The sequence below is a fragment of the Ictalurus furcatus genome, chromosome 5 (genome assembly GCF_023375685.1).
Source record: "Ictalurus furcatus strain D&B chromosome 5, Billie_1.0, whole genome shotgun sequence".
In the NCBI taxonomy this organism is placed as follows: Eukaryota; Metazoa; Chordata; class Actinopteri; order Siluriformes; family Ictaluridae; genus Ictalurus; species Ictalurus furcatus.
Genome location: NC_071259.1, coordinates 13,100,267 through 13,116,817, shown reverse-complemented (window position 1 = coordinate 13,116,817; position 16,551 = coordinate 13,100,267).

The following is a 16,551-nucleotide window of genomic DNA, read 5'->3' as shown; positions in this document are numbered from 1 at the left end:
TTCAGAGCTATTAATTGTCTAAACAATCAATCTAACAGAGCTTATATCATGCAAGAAAAACTGACATAAGTTCAAGGTCTGTATCTAAAGTATCTGAGACACACCTCTGTTTTTTGGCAGACTCTGCCCTGTTCATACAGGTACATCTCCTATACAATTAGCCCATGGGATAACTTTGGATAAATGTGGATATCTGCAGGTTGGCTGGAGAGAGTTATAGAAATAAATGCAGTGGTTAGATTAATGGGAATTAGAAAGAAAAATTAACTAAAGATAAAAGAGCTTGAAATCAGTTAAATAAAAGGTCTTTGGGGTGTACTTTCACCTAATCTTCCCAGGAGTGGATGTCCCAGCAAATTCAGTCCAAGGTCAGACCATTTAATGCTCAGCGTTATAAACAAAACCCCAAGAGCTACATCATGTTCCTACAGGCGTCTTTTAGCACATTAAATGTTGATGTTCATGACAGCACAATCAGAAAAAGACCAAACAAGTATGGCTTTCATGGAAGGCTGGCTAGGAAAATGCCCCTTCTCTGCAAAAAGAATATGGCACTTAAAGTTCTTAAAGAATAAGAACTTAGCTATGCAAAATTGCATCTGAACAAATCACAAATGTTCTGGAACAATATCCTTTGGACTGAAGGTGGAGAAGTTTGGTCATCATGCACAGTACCATGTTTGGCAAAAACCAAACATAGCATGTCTCCACAAACACCACAGGCCAATTGACAAGCATGGTGTTGGAAGGGTGATGATTTGGGCTTGTTTTAAAGCCACAAGTCAATGAGACAATGATGGACTCCACTTTATACCAGAATATTCTTGAGACAAATGTGAGGCCATCTGTCCAGCTGAAGCAGCTTAAGCTGGGCCGAGATTCGATCATGCAACAGAACAATGATCTCAAGCACACCAAGAAATCGACAACTGAATGGTTAAAGATTACAAAAATGAAGGTTTTGGAATGGCCAAGTCAAAGTTCAAATTTCACTTAAGAGAGCTGTGCATAAACAAATGCCCTCAAACATCAATGGACTGAAGCAATATTGTAAAGAAGAGTGGGTCAAAATTGCTCCAAAACAATGTGAGAGGCTGAAACTGTTTATTTCAAGTTAATGTTGCTAAAGGTGGGTCTACATGTTTCTGAATTATAGGGTGCACTTTTTCTTCCCCACCTGATTTCTGAATGTTGGTTTACTTTTTTTAATATTAAAATCTGTTGTGTTTTTTGTTTGTTTGTTTCTGTTGTCACCTGAGGTTATTTGTTTGTTTATAGGAGAATGAGGCCCACACAATTGTTATTTAGGCCCTGATAACTAAAAACTAAAACAAGTATGTACTTTCTTTTTCTTTTTACTTTCACCTAATGACATCATTTGAAATATTCATAATCAGGTCACCCTTAAAATTTTCTTCCTTCAAATCTTAGGCCACTGAAGGAAAATTTCACACTTAATTTCTGTTGTGCTGTAAAGTATCTTAAATATCATATGAAGCAAGGGAAAGAGTCATGCCTGCAGTAGTGTGTCACTGCCATATGCCAGTGATTGCAGTTACTATGAAATTAAATATGCCACTGTATTATGACTACATATAAATCTTTAAGTGATAGGCAGAAAAGATTAAGTGATGATGTGGTCACCCTCTCTGGATTCTAAATCCCACTCAGCAAATTTTGGAAATCCTGACTCATATGACCCTCTATCTATACATCACCAATAATTTTATCATATTTTTACAGTGTACAAACTGTAAAAATGCTAGTTGTTTTAAGTTTTATTGCTTTCTTTCTTGCCTTTTGTGTCTAATTTTGTTCAAACTTACCCTTGGTTTGTTGTGTTGTCAGAGCAGGATGGTCTCAAAATTGTCACACTGCAGCTAAAACGTGGGAGTGTTCAGAGAAAAAGTAGCATGCCCTGGTACTCCAGTCAGTAGCTACTCTGTAGGAATAGCAGCATCAGGCTCTCCTTGGCCTGCAACAACAGTAGCAGAAAATGTATAACAAGATGAAGGAAGCTTAAGCTGCAGATCAGACCCTGTTGAAGAACTACATAATCCTTTCTTCCTCTTCTCTTGCATTCATTAAGGTGGACCACTACCCTCACGTTCTCCTCTAAAAGTTCTTTATGCGATTTTGAATTCACTATTCCCTCAATGAGTGCAAGCTGTCCAGGCCAAAGCCAAACCATGATGTTACATATACCATGTCCTCTGAAATTTGTTTGATCATGGTATGGTTCACAGGGCAAGGTTCATATGAATATACCTTTCTTAAAAAGAGCAGACTGTCAGTAACCAGATGTAGTATATGTTTTATAGGACAATGCCTGACTCCATTTAGCCTCTGGTAAAGTTGTTAGCCCAGAGGTTTACACAAATTTTAAAACCTAGACTATTAAACTTAGACACTGGCAACCCTACAAAAAAAATTTGTTCAGTAACTCACAGCCATAAAATCCATTGTACAGTCTGTCAGTCCATAATGTCATTTAATAGCACCAATAAACAAAAAGAAATATGTTCACCACATGGATACATGGGTAGCTGATGGGAGTAATAATGCAAGTCTAGAACAGCCCTATTGTGATTTTGCTCAAGCCAGATGGTATAGTCTGTATTTGACCAAGGATTTGAAAAGGCTATTGGAAAATTTATTTTACACCAATTTATCATCCATCCATCCATCCATCCATCCATCCATCAATACATCCATCTTCCGCTTATCTGGGTCCAGGTTATGGGGGCATCAGTCTAAGCAGAGATGCCCAGACCTCCCTCTTTCTAGCCACCTCCTCCAGCTCCTAAACAGAGATATCCAAGCACTCCCTGTTTACACTAGTGTGTTTTCGTTTAAAAAAAATGAAAATGATCCTCGTCCACACTGGCGTTTCTGCTGTGTTTCAGAAACGATCTTCGTCCACACTACACGACTGAATACGCATGTCTCATGACCATTCATGCACAATGGGCATGCGCAGACAAGTGTAAACAGCAAGTTGATTGCTAGTCACCGGCAGGCACAACAATGCTAGTCACCGACAGGCACAACAAACCGGCATTCCATGCATGGCTTTCGCCGCTTGAAATGAGATTTGTTGCCGATTGCCCTAATCATAGCGTGCCTCTTGCGCATGTAGGCAGCTGCAGTATTATAAAATACAGAATTTAACTGCACAATGGCTGCTAATGACAACAAAGCCAGGAAAGCTTGCGGTTTCGGTCTACATGTTGCTGTGTATATGATCAAGGTAGCATAATGGTCACATGATAGGGACATGACGAATCAGGGATCAGGGAAGGATACACAATGATCCAGAAGACCCAATCAGGGAGCGAATGTGGGCAACCACACCATCATTTCAAAAGTCTTGTTTGTTCTCACGAGCCTGGAAAATGGGGTCTTCAGTGTTTCCAAAAGTCTCCGTTTTTGAGGGTCAAAAATGCCGGAGTAGTGAAGACAACAGGTGTAACTATAGAAAGAGTTATGTGTTTTAAAACGAAAATGCACTAGTGTAAATTGGGCCATCCAGTCCTTGGTCTGCCCTAGGGAGCCGTCCCAGAGGCATCCTAGATGGATGCCTGAACCACCTCAACTTTTGACACAGAGGAGCAGCAACTCTACTTTGAGCTCCCCATGAATGTCCGAGCTCCTCAACCTATCTCTAAGGCTGAGCCAAACCACCCTGCGAAGGAACCTTGATTCTGCCATTTGTATCTGCAACCTCATTCTTTCAGTCACTATTCAGAGCTTGTGGCCTTAGGTGAGGGTTAGGACATAGATTGACCAGTAAATTTATAGCTTCACTTTTTAACTCAACTTCACCATGACAGACCTGTACAATATCCACATGATTGCTGATTCTGCACCAATCCATCTGTCAATCTCTCACTCCATTCTACCCTCACTCTTGAACAAGATCCTGAGATACTTAAACTCCTCTGCTTGAGGCAGTGTCTCATTCCCAACCTGAAGGGAACAACCCACCCTTTTCCATCTAAGAACCATGGCCTCATATTTGGAGGTACTGACCATCATCACGGCTGCTTCACATTCAGCTACAAACCACCCCACAGAGCATGCTGGAGTAGAGGTCACTGCTTGATGAAGCAAACAGGACCACATCATCTTCAAATAACAAAGATGCAATCCTGATGACACCAAACTGGGCACCCTCCACTCCTTGGCTGCACCTAGAGATTCTGTCCTTGAAAATTATGAACAGAATCAGTGAGAAAGGGCAGCACTGGTGGAGTTTAATGTCCACTGTGAACAAGTCTGATCTGACATTGTCAATAAAGGCCAGACTTTTGCTCCGAGTATATAGGGACCTACAGATGTGGACTTTAAGAATGCACGTTTTTTCACACAGTTTCACATGATTCGTCATGTGCAATCACGTGGAATTCTGTAAAAACGGTTATAAGAATTTAAATTCATTTGTTGTGCTTCACACAATAACCACCTGGTGCACATGGAACAACATACTGTAGCTGAACATAGTACAATAAAATGGAATGTGTGGTTGAATCGTTCACATAAAAATATTACGTTTCTCATCAAAACTTATGATGAACCTAATTTAAACAAGTTTCTAATTACAAGATTTAAGTATATAAAGTGAGCGTGATTGACAGTATTGCAGTAACATGCACGTTTACTACACCAATGACTGGGGTTTGATCCCCACCTCAGTTTAGTGTATTTTAAATGAGCGGGTTTTTTTTTTTTTTTTTCCACTGTAGAAAGTTCCTTGAGGTGACATTGAATGAATTCCATCTTCTCCTTTCTTACCAATGGAAACTTTTGTCCTTTTCTTAGATTAGTTTTCTTTTCTTTTCCTAGTTTTATTATTTAAAAAAAAAAAAAAAAAAAAAAAAATCTTGATTAAAGTAAACACAGAAGTCCACACACTTTTTGTTGCAAAATATTGCAAAATATTAATGTATATAATATTTAAGTAGTTTGAGAGTGTAGGGATCATCCATTATGCCAATCTCAGTGCTTCATGGTTCACTGCACCATGATCCTCTTTTATTAAAATTAGTTGTTTTTTTTTTTAAATACACATTTCTGCATTGATCAAAAGAAACTAAGTTTATTTAATAAAGGTAAAGTTAAATCAAGTTTTTCTTTAAAATACACTACCTGTCAAAAGTTTTGAAACACTTGCTTATTCAAAGTATTTTTTTGACATTTTAGAATTATATTACCATTAGCAAAGCTATTGTATGGAATAACACAAATGGATCAGGTCTGTGTACTTAAAGTTTACTGTAGGAATAAACTACAATCCAAAATTATTGTTGTCACTTTTTTTTTTTTTTTTTTTTAGCAAATCTAAACAGGATACATAATGTACAAGGTAAAGTTATTGAAAGTTTGGAAATGATCTGCTACATGCCAATGTGTCCGCCCTGACGCTCAACCATGCCTGGAAGAACTTTAAACAATTGCATGCCGTTTCTGTCAGTTCCTCAAACCAGAATTTATTTATGGCAGCAACCAAGTCAGACTTTGTTGTCAGTTTAGCCTTCTTCCAAATGTAGTCCTTTATAGCATGCCAAACCATCTTGATTGGATTCATATCCGGGGATTCGACGGGAGTCTTAACCCGGTTTATACCCTCTACAGCAATGACTCTTCTTGCAGCAGTGTGCTTAGGGTCATTTTCCTGAAAAAAAAAACCAACACAAAACGGTGGTATTCTCCGAAGTTATACCTAATATATGGGGCTGCTGTTTCTTTTATAATAGCATCCTCAAAGAAAGAACGATCCATTATCCCTTTGAACATTGCAAGAGGCCCCGGTCCTAGTCTTGATATTGCTCCCCACACATGAACTTTCAGAGGGTGTTTTGACTTTGATTTAAAGACACATCTCCCTGTCTTATGGAATGACATGGTGGCAAAGCGCTCCAAAGCCACTGTTGTTTCATTGGTGAAGATGACTTCATGACGTGTCTCCTTGTTGATCCATTTTTGTGCTTGCTGGAGACATATCTCTCTGTTTTTGTCTGTGATCATGGGACAGTGTTGGGTTTTCATGTACTTCCAACCCATGCTTTGCCTGATCCTCCGAATAGATTGCTCACTGATGTCTACTCCATTTTCATGCCACAGCTGCTTTTTTCACAAAAGCTAAAGTCATTTCATCATTCTGGCTGGTGATGTTATCAATGGCTATAATAATGTCACTAAAAACCAAGGGAAGAAAATAAACATTTGTCATCACCAACATTATAACACCACTGCTTTATTTTATTTTACTTTTTAATACCATATCATATCATATATTGTATGAATTGGTAAGATATAACTTACATATTTATCTTGCGGGGTTTAAGCATGTATGGTCTTCGTTCTTTGTAATGTCTTCTAATTGGGCTCAATGTAGTCTTTACTCCAACGGAACTTAGATGCTGGTGTATTTCTCGGGGGAACTTCCAGCAGCCCTCATCGTCCTGATGTCTTGTGAATGCACTTTGCTGATCTTGGTCAATTTGTGTTGCGTTTACAGACGGATCATCTGTATTTATCCATGCAGACATAGGTGGCCATTGGGGGCGTGAACAACACTAACTGGAGGCCCATGCCAATTAGAAAGATTCAGGTGATGGACTATTAGCAAGTTATTCTCATTCATTCGTATAATTCCAACAATTATTAAGTTTTTTTGCCCCACTATTTAGCTGTCTTGTTATTTTAAGGATCTAATAAATTGCAAATATAAAATTATTTTATTAACAAGTGTCATGTTTGTGATTTTTAGGTTCTTTGTCATTTAGTACAGCTTTTGACCCTCAAATAAAAACAGACTTGTGATTTGATGACACAATGCTTATTTATTCAGAAACAGAACTAAATACAAAAATGCTAATTTAAATTTTAACTCCGACAGCATGCTTTAAGTTGATGGACACCCCATTTATATTTTTATAACCCCATTTATATCAAGCAATGTACAGAAATAGGTGCAGTTGTAAAGCCTACCATTTAATTTTCCAGTTTAACTTTTATTTAACTGTAGATCAAAAAAAGAATGCTTTGTAACATTATTTTACTTTCTTTCTTTCTTTCATTTCTTTTTGCCATGCCAGCTTCTATGGCTATGTTCATGGCAGGAGCCGGGTTTAGTTATTTAAGTTAGAGTTAAATAAGGTGTTTAAGATTAATTTTTCCTAAAAACTTTCAAACTAAATTTGGATTCACTTGATTTAAAATCATTTCAAAAGTATCAACTGAATAATACAGTTTCCTCAAATGTGTAGCGGTATGATAGTCCAGAAAAATATGCTTAATGGATAGTGGGTTCTGACAACTAGTGGGTTATGAGCACTTTGGTGGATTTTCTCCTAATAGTAAAAATTGGTGTGTGAGTCTTATGTCCTATCCGGCATCGTGTGTAAATGACTTGATCCCAGCAATTATTAAAAGGGAACACATATCTTGTACCAACAAGTTTTATTTTCTGTAATTTGTTGATTAGATGTTGATCCCAGTCCGACTGCGATTTGTTTTTGATATATGCATTTGATATATGAGTTGGTTTCAGATCTGTGGAAGTTATAGGGCATTTTACTGGTTCAGTAGCTAGTGTTTGTCTGGCAGCTCTGTCTGCTTACTCATTACCAGAGATTTATGAGTGTCCAGGTACCCATCAGAAATAATATTAAAACTCTTTGCTTCAAGAGACATGATTTTGAATCAATTATTAAAAAATGCTTTTGTGGAGCAGTCTCAATAAACTTCAGTGCCAGTAGTAGAGCATTTGCCTCTGCAGTGAAAACTGAACTCTGGTCAGGGATGCATTTACCCTGACACAGTTGGTTTGTTGCAAAATCTGCTGCCACTTCACTTCCAGATTTAGATCTATCTGTGTATATTGGGATATGTTGTGGGTATACTGCTCTTATATGTTGAACCTGTTGATGGAATCCATTCAGATGCATTTTGGATTTATGGTTCCTTGTTAAATGCAGATGGATTTTAGGCTTTTTGAGATCCCATGGAGGAATTTTGCAGAAGTGTGTCTGTTCCAAGCTGTTTAAATCCACACAAATTATACAGATGGGTTTTATATGTAGGCCAAATGGATGAATTAAATTTGTTTTTTTCATATATTGTTGAATGCTCTGTACATGGATGGCTCGCCATAATTGATGGAACAATGAATTTTCAATTATATCAGCAAATTCTAAAGGAAAATGTCTGTGAAATGAAACTCAAGAGAAAGTGATGACCCTAACACACAAGTCATTCTACCAAAGAATGGTTAAAGAAGAATGAATTTAATGTTCTGGAATGGTCAAGTCAAAGTCCTGACCTTAATCCAATAGAAATGCTGTGGAAAGACCTGAAGCAATAGTTCATGTGAGGAAACCCACCAACACCCCAGAGCTGTAGCTGTTGTGTACTGAGGAATGGGCTAAAATTCCTCCAAGCCACTGTGCAAGACTGATCAACAGTTACCGGAAACATTTAGTTGCAGTTATTGCTGCACAAGGGGGTCACACCAGATACTGAAACAAAGATTCACATACTTTTGCCACTCACAGATATGCAATATTGGCTCATTTTCCTGAATAAATAAATGACCAAGGACTTGTATGTTTTAGGTTTTATGTTTTAGGCAGAAATATAGGACATTCTAAAGTGTTCACGAACATTCAAACACCACTGTATTAATGTAATATTATAGGGATGTAACATTGCTACACTCCTGTCACAATTTGATTAAATACACAAGACTGGCTTCATGATTCAAGACTCCATTTAATTCTTAGAATATTATGAACAAAATTTTGATTAAGCAAAATGATGACTAAAAAGACTTTTTATTTCTGTATAATAAACAATGCAAAACAATATGCATTTTTGTCTGCATAAAACTAATAAAAAAAAACTGCTATGAACAGAGTTTTAATATTATAAGCAAAATGTACTATAGGTTTGCCATGTCTTAAAAATAAGTAAAACGAGGGGTCCCCCTGTCACAGGGGGACGTAAGGCATGTCATCAACAGAGCAAACTGGCAAACATGTCTCAGTTTTAAAGCATGGTACTAATATTGATTTGTGTAGACAGTTGAGTGTGTGATTGTCTTCACATTATTCTAAGTTTGAACCAATTCAGATAAAAATGGGAGTGATATTCCAAAGTATGTAAAATGGGCCACACTTCTTGCTACCAGTTGGTGGCACTATGACCGTGCCCTGCAAGTCACATCCATGTGATCAGCCCAATAACAAATAAAATTCTCAATTTTGATCTAAATCACACAATGCACATTAAAGAAATGAGCACTAGTGCCACACTTCCTGCTGCCAGTTAGTGGCACTATGCCCATGCCCCACAATAGTCACATCCATGTGATCAGTCCACAATAACAAATAAAAATTTTAATTTAATCTAAAAATGCCTAAAAATGGGTCAATGTCTTAAAAATAAAAATAAATAATAGTAATAATTAAAGCTGGAAGCAGCAATAAATGGGCTCTCGCACCCAGGTGCACGTTGGAGCTGTTCTGCTAGGGGAAAGCCACTCCATTTTTTTTTTTTTTTAGAGTTTATATAGTTGTTTGTGATATATTTTCCAGTTGCCAGTAGGTGGCGCTATGAATGTAACTGAATATTGGCACGTAGATGTCCTCAGGGCAGGATTCATATGAAATAAGTATGGTACAGATTGGACATTGTATGTTTGAGTTATAACAACTGCCTGTTTCATGGTGAAACATCAAAGTTTGTGAGACTGCCACGCCAATGCTGTGCAGCAAAAACTCAAAAGTTTCGCAATTTTGAGCTTCCGAATATGATGTCTATCTGATGAAATCTCTAAGCTTTCACTTATTGCTGCGTGCAAGTCACATCCATGTGATCAGCCCCCAATAACAAATAAAAATCTCAATTTTGATTTAAATCACACAATGCACAGCAAAGATATGCGCTCTTCACATGGAAGTTTATCGGCGTTCCATGTGGCAGTGTGGGAGTAGCACGCAGCGGCCTCTCCAAATCCAAAATGGTGCTATTTTTAAGATAAGATAAGATAATATAAGATAATACTTTATTAATCCCCAGATGGAGAAATTTGACATTTTTGTCTCATAGCCTGTTTTTTTTACAGCACATGGACATCAGAGAAACCGGTGTTCATGTTTACCACTGTTAAAATACAGAAATCATGCAACAACCAACCTGCATAATGATCTGTTGGAGAAGCTGTGCGATCTCAGCTTGCTGCAGAAACCAGGCCTCCAATCCTCAGCATCGCCTTATGCAATGCTTATGGACATCGAAAGCGGTGTGCAAGGAATCGGAAGCGTGGAATTAGGGCAGGGGTCCATGATAGGCTAAAAGCAAACCCTAGCTGGCCGGCTCTCCTGTCCATCCTGCTCTCCAATGTCTGCTCTCTGGACAATAAACTGAACTACATCCGCTTCCAGCAGGCAACACGGTGAGTTCTGAACCGAGTTCTGGGGGCTGCCATTCAGTTAGACGGGTTCGCCTCATTTCATTCCAACAGAAACGCAGCTCTGTGCGGTAAGGCTCATGGTGGTGGCTTGTGTGTTTACATCAACACAGAATGGTGCAAGAACTTGATGCTAGTTTCTAGTTACTGCTCAAACTCGTTGGTCGAGTTTGTGACTGTTTTCAGGGCCAAACTATCACAGGCCATCAGAGAGGCGAAATGCGCACACGCCCAGAAAATCCACAGTCACTTCACGGATAGCAGCGACACGCAGCGCATGTGGCAGGGCATTCAGGCCATCAGCAATTACAATACAACATCATCCACCTGTGACAGTGATGCCTCCCTTCCAGATGTGCTGAACAAATTCTACGCTTGGTTTGAGGCACAGAATGAATTGGCAGCGAGGAAGACCACCCCTCCTCCCAATGACCAGGTGCTGTCTAACCACGGCTGATGTGATGAAAACTACACAGAGTCAACCCACGGAAGGCTGCTTGACCAGACTACATTCCTGGCAGAGTGCTCGGAGGATGTGCAGACCAGCTGGCAGTTGTTTTCACTGATATCTTCAACATCTCCCTGAGCAGCACAATCGTTCCAACATGCTTCAAGACTGCCACCATTGTCCCCGTGCCAAAGAAGTCTTCAGTGTCCTGCTTCAATGACTTCTGTCCTGTTGCACTCACATTCATCATCATGAAGTGCTTTGAGTGGCTCGTCATGAGGCACATCAAGACCCTGCTGCTTCCCTCACCGGACGCGCTGCAGTTAGCATGTTGCCCCAACCACTCAAGATGGTGCCATTGCCAACACCCTACATCTGGCCCTCACGCATCTGGACAAGAAGGACTCTTACCTTCGAATGCTGTTCATAGACTTCAATTCAGCATTAAACACAATCATTCCTCAGCACCTAATTGGAAAGCTGAATGTACTGGGACTGAACACCTCCATCTGCAACTGGATCCTGGACTTCCTGACTCGGAGACCTCAGTCCGGATTGGGAATAGCATCTCCAGCACCACCACACTGAGCACGGGGGCCTCTCAGGGCTGTGTGCTCAGTTCATTGCTGTTAACTCTGCTGACTCATGACTGTGCAGTAATGCATGGCTCCAATCACATCATCAAGTTCACCGATGACACGACCATGGTGGGTCTCATCAGCAAGAACAACGAGTCAGCATACAGAGAGGAGGTGCAGCGGCTAATGGACTGGTGCAGAGCCAACAACCTGTCTCTGAATGTGGACAAGACAAGAGAGATGGTTGTTTACTTCAGGAGGGCACGGAGATCATCAAAAGCACCAAATTCCTTGGTGTTCACCTAACGGAGAACCTCCCCTGGTCCTTCAACACCAGCTCCATAACCAAGAAAGCCCAGCAGCGTTTCAACTTTCTGCGAAGGCTGAAGAAAGCCCATCTCTCACCTCCCATCATAAAATTCTACAGAGGAACTATTAAGAGCATCCTGAGCAGCTGCGAACTGTCTGGTTCGGAGCTTGTACCTCATTGGATCGCAAGACCCTGCAGCGGATAGTGAGGACAGCTGAGAAGATCAATGGGGGTCTTTCTTCCCTCCATCATAGACATTTACACCACACACTGCATCCGCAAAGCCACCAGCATTGTGGATGACCCCACACACCCTTCACACACACACTCTTCATCCTCCTGCCATCTGGAAAAAGGTTCTGAAGCATTTGGGCCCTCACGGCCAGACTGTGTAACAGTTTTTCCCCCCAAGCCATCAGACTCCTCAATACTCAGAGACTGGACTGACACACATCCACGCACACACATTCTCTGAACTTAACACCATCCCACTCCCATTGCAATATTAGCACATTCCTGCATTGACTCCTGCACTCCCATTGCAATATTTGCAGATTTCTGCATTGACTCTGTTGCATTTTTGCTGCTACTGTATTTATAAAAATATAGTATTTAATGTATTGTCACTATTATACACGTTACCTAGCTGCTACCACAATAACTGCTATGTCCATATTTGGTATAAGCTAATCTGCTGAAGACTAAGTCATAGCATGTTATGTTCACATTTATACCATTTTTAAATTATATTGTTTCTCTTTGGCAGCTTTCTTCTGCACGACCTGTTATATCGGACACTTCCACACTAAAACCGTGTACTGGTCGGCGCTACACTGCCACTTACTGTGCCTATTATCCTGTTTTAGTAGTATTGTACTGGCCTGTGTTGTTTGCACATGTTTTCATGTGCACTTTGTGGCGAATGTGTAGATCTTTTGTGTCGTCTCATGTGGTTAGTGTGTTGTTTTATGTAGGACCATGGTCCTGGAGCAACATTGTTTCTTTTCACTGTGTATTGTACCAGCTGTATATGGTTGAAATGACAATAAATCCACTTGAACTTGAACTTGAACATGGCTGACTTCCTGTTGGGTGGAATCAGATAAAACTAAGTGAACAATAACCATACCAAATTTTGCGGACCTCCGACAATTTCATCCCTACCACTTACTGCGTTTGCTGGCGCTGTAGAGCTCCTTGACCACACCCAAGCCTAAACACATACATTTTTTATTTTATGCAGGCCAGATGTGCATGCCAAGTATTCTCACATGACAAATGGCTAAAAAACGGGTGAATGTGTTCAAAATAACTAATAATAATAATAATAATAACAATAATAATAATAATAATAATTGTGAAAAAACATTTAAAAAACAATAGGGCTTTAACACCTCCGGTGCTCTGGCTTTAAATATAGCTGCAAGCAGCGATGATGGGCCCAAGCAGTGCGGTGCCAGCGCCGCCTGGTGGATGTATAAAAACAATGCATAGTGAAGCGAGTGCTGTAGTGTAAAACACCCGAAATTACAAAAAAAGAGTATTAAAGTTTGATGTGTTACCACGGCAACACTTAAGATATCAAGACTCCTTTTGAAATTAGCCATATCTCAACAATATTTTGACCAAGTTTGAAATGATTCTGATAAATAAAAGAAGCCTATTTAAAAGTCTGTTTTAAGTGACACTTCCTGCTGCCAGTTGGTGGCGCTATGACCATGACTCACAGTAGTCACATCCATGTGATCAGCCCTTGTAAACAAACATGTTTGATCTAAATCACTCATTGCCTGTAGAAGATATGAGACACTTCCTTTAAAACTTCCTGTTTGGTGGAGCTAATGACTGTCATTTTGAAAGTTGTCCAGCTTGATGAGAACAATGTATTTATTGAGTTTGGTGACTGTAGGTAAAACTGACCCCACCACTTTAGTCAAAAGGGGGTGCTACAGAGCCCCTCCTCTACATCCATCTCTTAGCTTTTGCCTACTCCTAACGGCTGACAACTCTGATGTGTGTGCAGAATTTCATGAAATTTTAAGCATGCTAAGAGCCTCAAAAACATCAGAAAATAGTATTTGTTTTATGCGTTACCATGGCAACACTATTTAACGTATAAAAAATCATTTAATTTAATAATTTAACAATTTTAGATCAGTCATGTCTTGACATTATTCTGAGCAAGTTTGAAGCGATATGGATACACATAAAAAGACTATTTAAAAGTCTGTTTTAAGTGAGTCACTTCCTGCTGCCAGTTGGTGGCGATATGACCGGGACTCACAGTAGTCACATCCATGTGACCAGCTACTGTGACCAAACATATAGCTCAAGTTACATCTAAAATCATTCATTGCATGCGGAAGATACGTGTTTCCCTTTTTTGCCATAACTTTATTGCCTCGCCATGGCGAAATCATTTGAGATATCAAAAATCCCTTAGAAATTTAGCATCTTCAATGTCTTGGCATAATTTTTAACATGTTTGGTGACAATCACATGAATCCCCTAGGAGGAGTATTTAAAAATGCAGGGCCTGCAATTTAAAAAATAAAATAAAAAATACATTAAATCCTAAATGGCCAACTTCCTGTTGGGTGGAGCTAATGATGTCAGTGCGAAAGTTGTTCGAGTCGAGGAGAACAATATGTTTACTGAGTTTCATACAAATACGAACCCGTATGTAAGATTTATACCCCAAGGTTTTGTACAGTGTAAAAGGGGGTGCTACAGAGCCACCCCATGATGCCCATGTGCTACTCTTTGCGTGGGCCTAATGGCCGATGACTCTGATGTGTGTGCCAAATTTCACGAGTTTATGAGCATGTTAAGGGCCCCAAAAGCCTCTGAAACTTTGAAAAAAAATCCTTGGGAAAACGTTTGGGTTACGCATGTAACCGTGTTCCCTGAGAAGGGAATGAGACGTTCCGTTTAGCATAACACTATGGGGAGCGACTGGCATCTGAAGCTTTTGTAAAATCATGCCTCTATTTATATGATCAGGTGATGTGGCAATTGAGCGCATCATGTGATATATATATATCGCACCCGTTAACCGTGCCGTCAGCCTTTATTATCTGAAGCAAAGACACAATTCACAGGCCTACCCCAGTATGACAAAGCTACTCAGCATATCGTTCCCTTGTCAGGGAACAGGGTTACATGTGTAACCCAGATGTTCCCTTTCAAAGGGAACACCACATTGCGTTTAGCATAACACTATGGGAACGAGAATACCCACGCCGTCATACTGAGGGAACGGCCTGTTCAAAAAAGACCCAAGCCCGAGGGTCACTACAAGACACTCGAGCCCGGGGCGGAATGAATATCCAGGCTGTAATGTCGAATGAATGTGTGTGGTGTAGACCACCCTGCAGCAGCACAAACATCCTGTAAGAAAACCCCGTTGGACAAAGCCTTCGAGGAGGCGACCCCTCTAGTGGAATGAGCCCTTATGCCCAGAAGCATAGCGAGACCGCGCACCTCATAAGCGATAGAGATTGATTCCACTATCCAATTAGAAATGTGCTGCTTTGACACAGCATCACCTCTACTGTCACCGGCAAGCAGACCAGCAGCTGCTCCGACTTACGCCACTGGCCGGATCGGTGGACGTAAGTACAGACAGCCCTTACTTGACACAGCAAGTGCATTCTCTCTTTTTCCAGTGTGAGGAACAGAGGAGGGCAGAAAGCCTGCAACACCACAGGGTGGGCAGCAGATGTAGGCACTTTAGGAATATAATCCAGCCTAGGATACAGGAAGGCCTTGGCTAATCTAGGGGCAAGGTCAAGGCAGGGAGGGGTCACTGAGAGAGCTTGTAGATCTCCTACTCTCTTGACAGATGTCAGGGCCAGCAGAAGAGCTACCTTTAGAGTCAGAAGCTTCTCAGAGGCTGACTCTAAGGGTTCAAATGGGGCCCGTGACAGATCTTGCAGGACCACAGAAGGTGCGATCTGCAGATGGGCCTCAGGTGCCTGAAACCTTGAAGTTAGAGGAAGGATGTTGCCCCACAGAGGGTCCATCAACAGGGTCATGGCTGGCCGAAATGGTGACCACGTAAACCCTGATTGTAGGTTTTAGATTGTAGGAGCCCAAGCCACTGAGAAACGTTGTTGTAAGAACGCCAGGACTGTAGCTATTGCTCAGTTCACTAGGTCTACAGTGGTTCCCTGTGGATGGGAATCTCCCAAGGAGCGCCATCTAGCAGGGATATTATCTCTGAGAACCATATTCGAGCTGGCCAATAAGGTGCTACTAGCAGCAGACATAGACTGTCTTGGCGAACTCTCGCTAGAACTTGTGGGAGCAGAGCGATCGTGGGAAAATTGTACAGATCTGACCTCATGTGCACCATGGCGTCCAGCCCTAATTGTGCGGGAGGAATGAGGGCAAACCACAGAGGGCCGTGTGTTGTCTCCTCAGAGGTGAACACATGCAGTCCCGCTTGGCCAGACCTCTGCCATATGGACTCCACCACTTGTGGATGGAGCCACCAATCCCTGTGCCTCAGACCCTGCCTCAACAGGATGTCTGCCCCCACATTCCAGTTGCCCAGAATGTACATTGCACTCACTGACAAAACTTTCCCTCTGCCCAGAGAAGAATTAGTTGCGCCAGCCTGAACAGGGGGCGCGGACATAATCCTCCCTGGTGGTCAATATACGAGACCATCGCTGTGTTGTCTGTAAACACATGGTGACCTCTCAATTGAGGAAGAAGGAATTTCAATGCTTCTGAA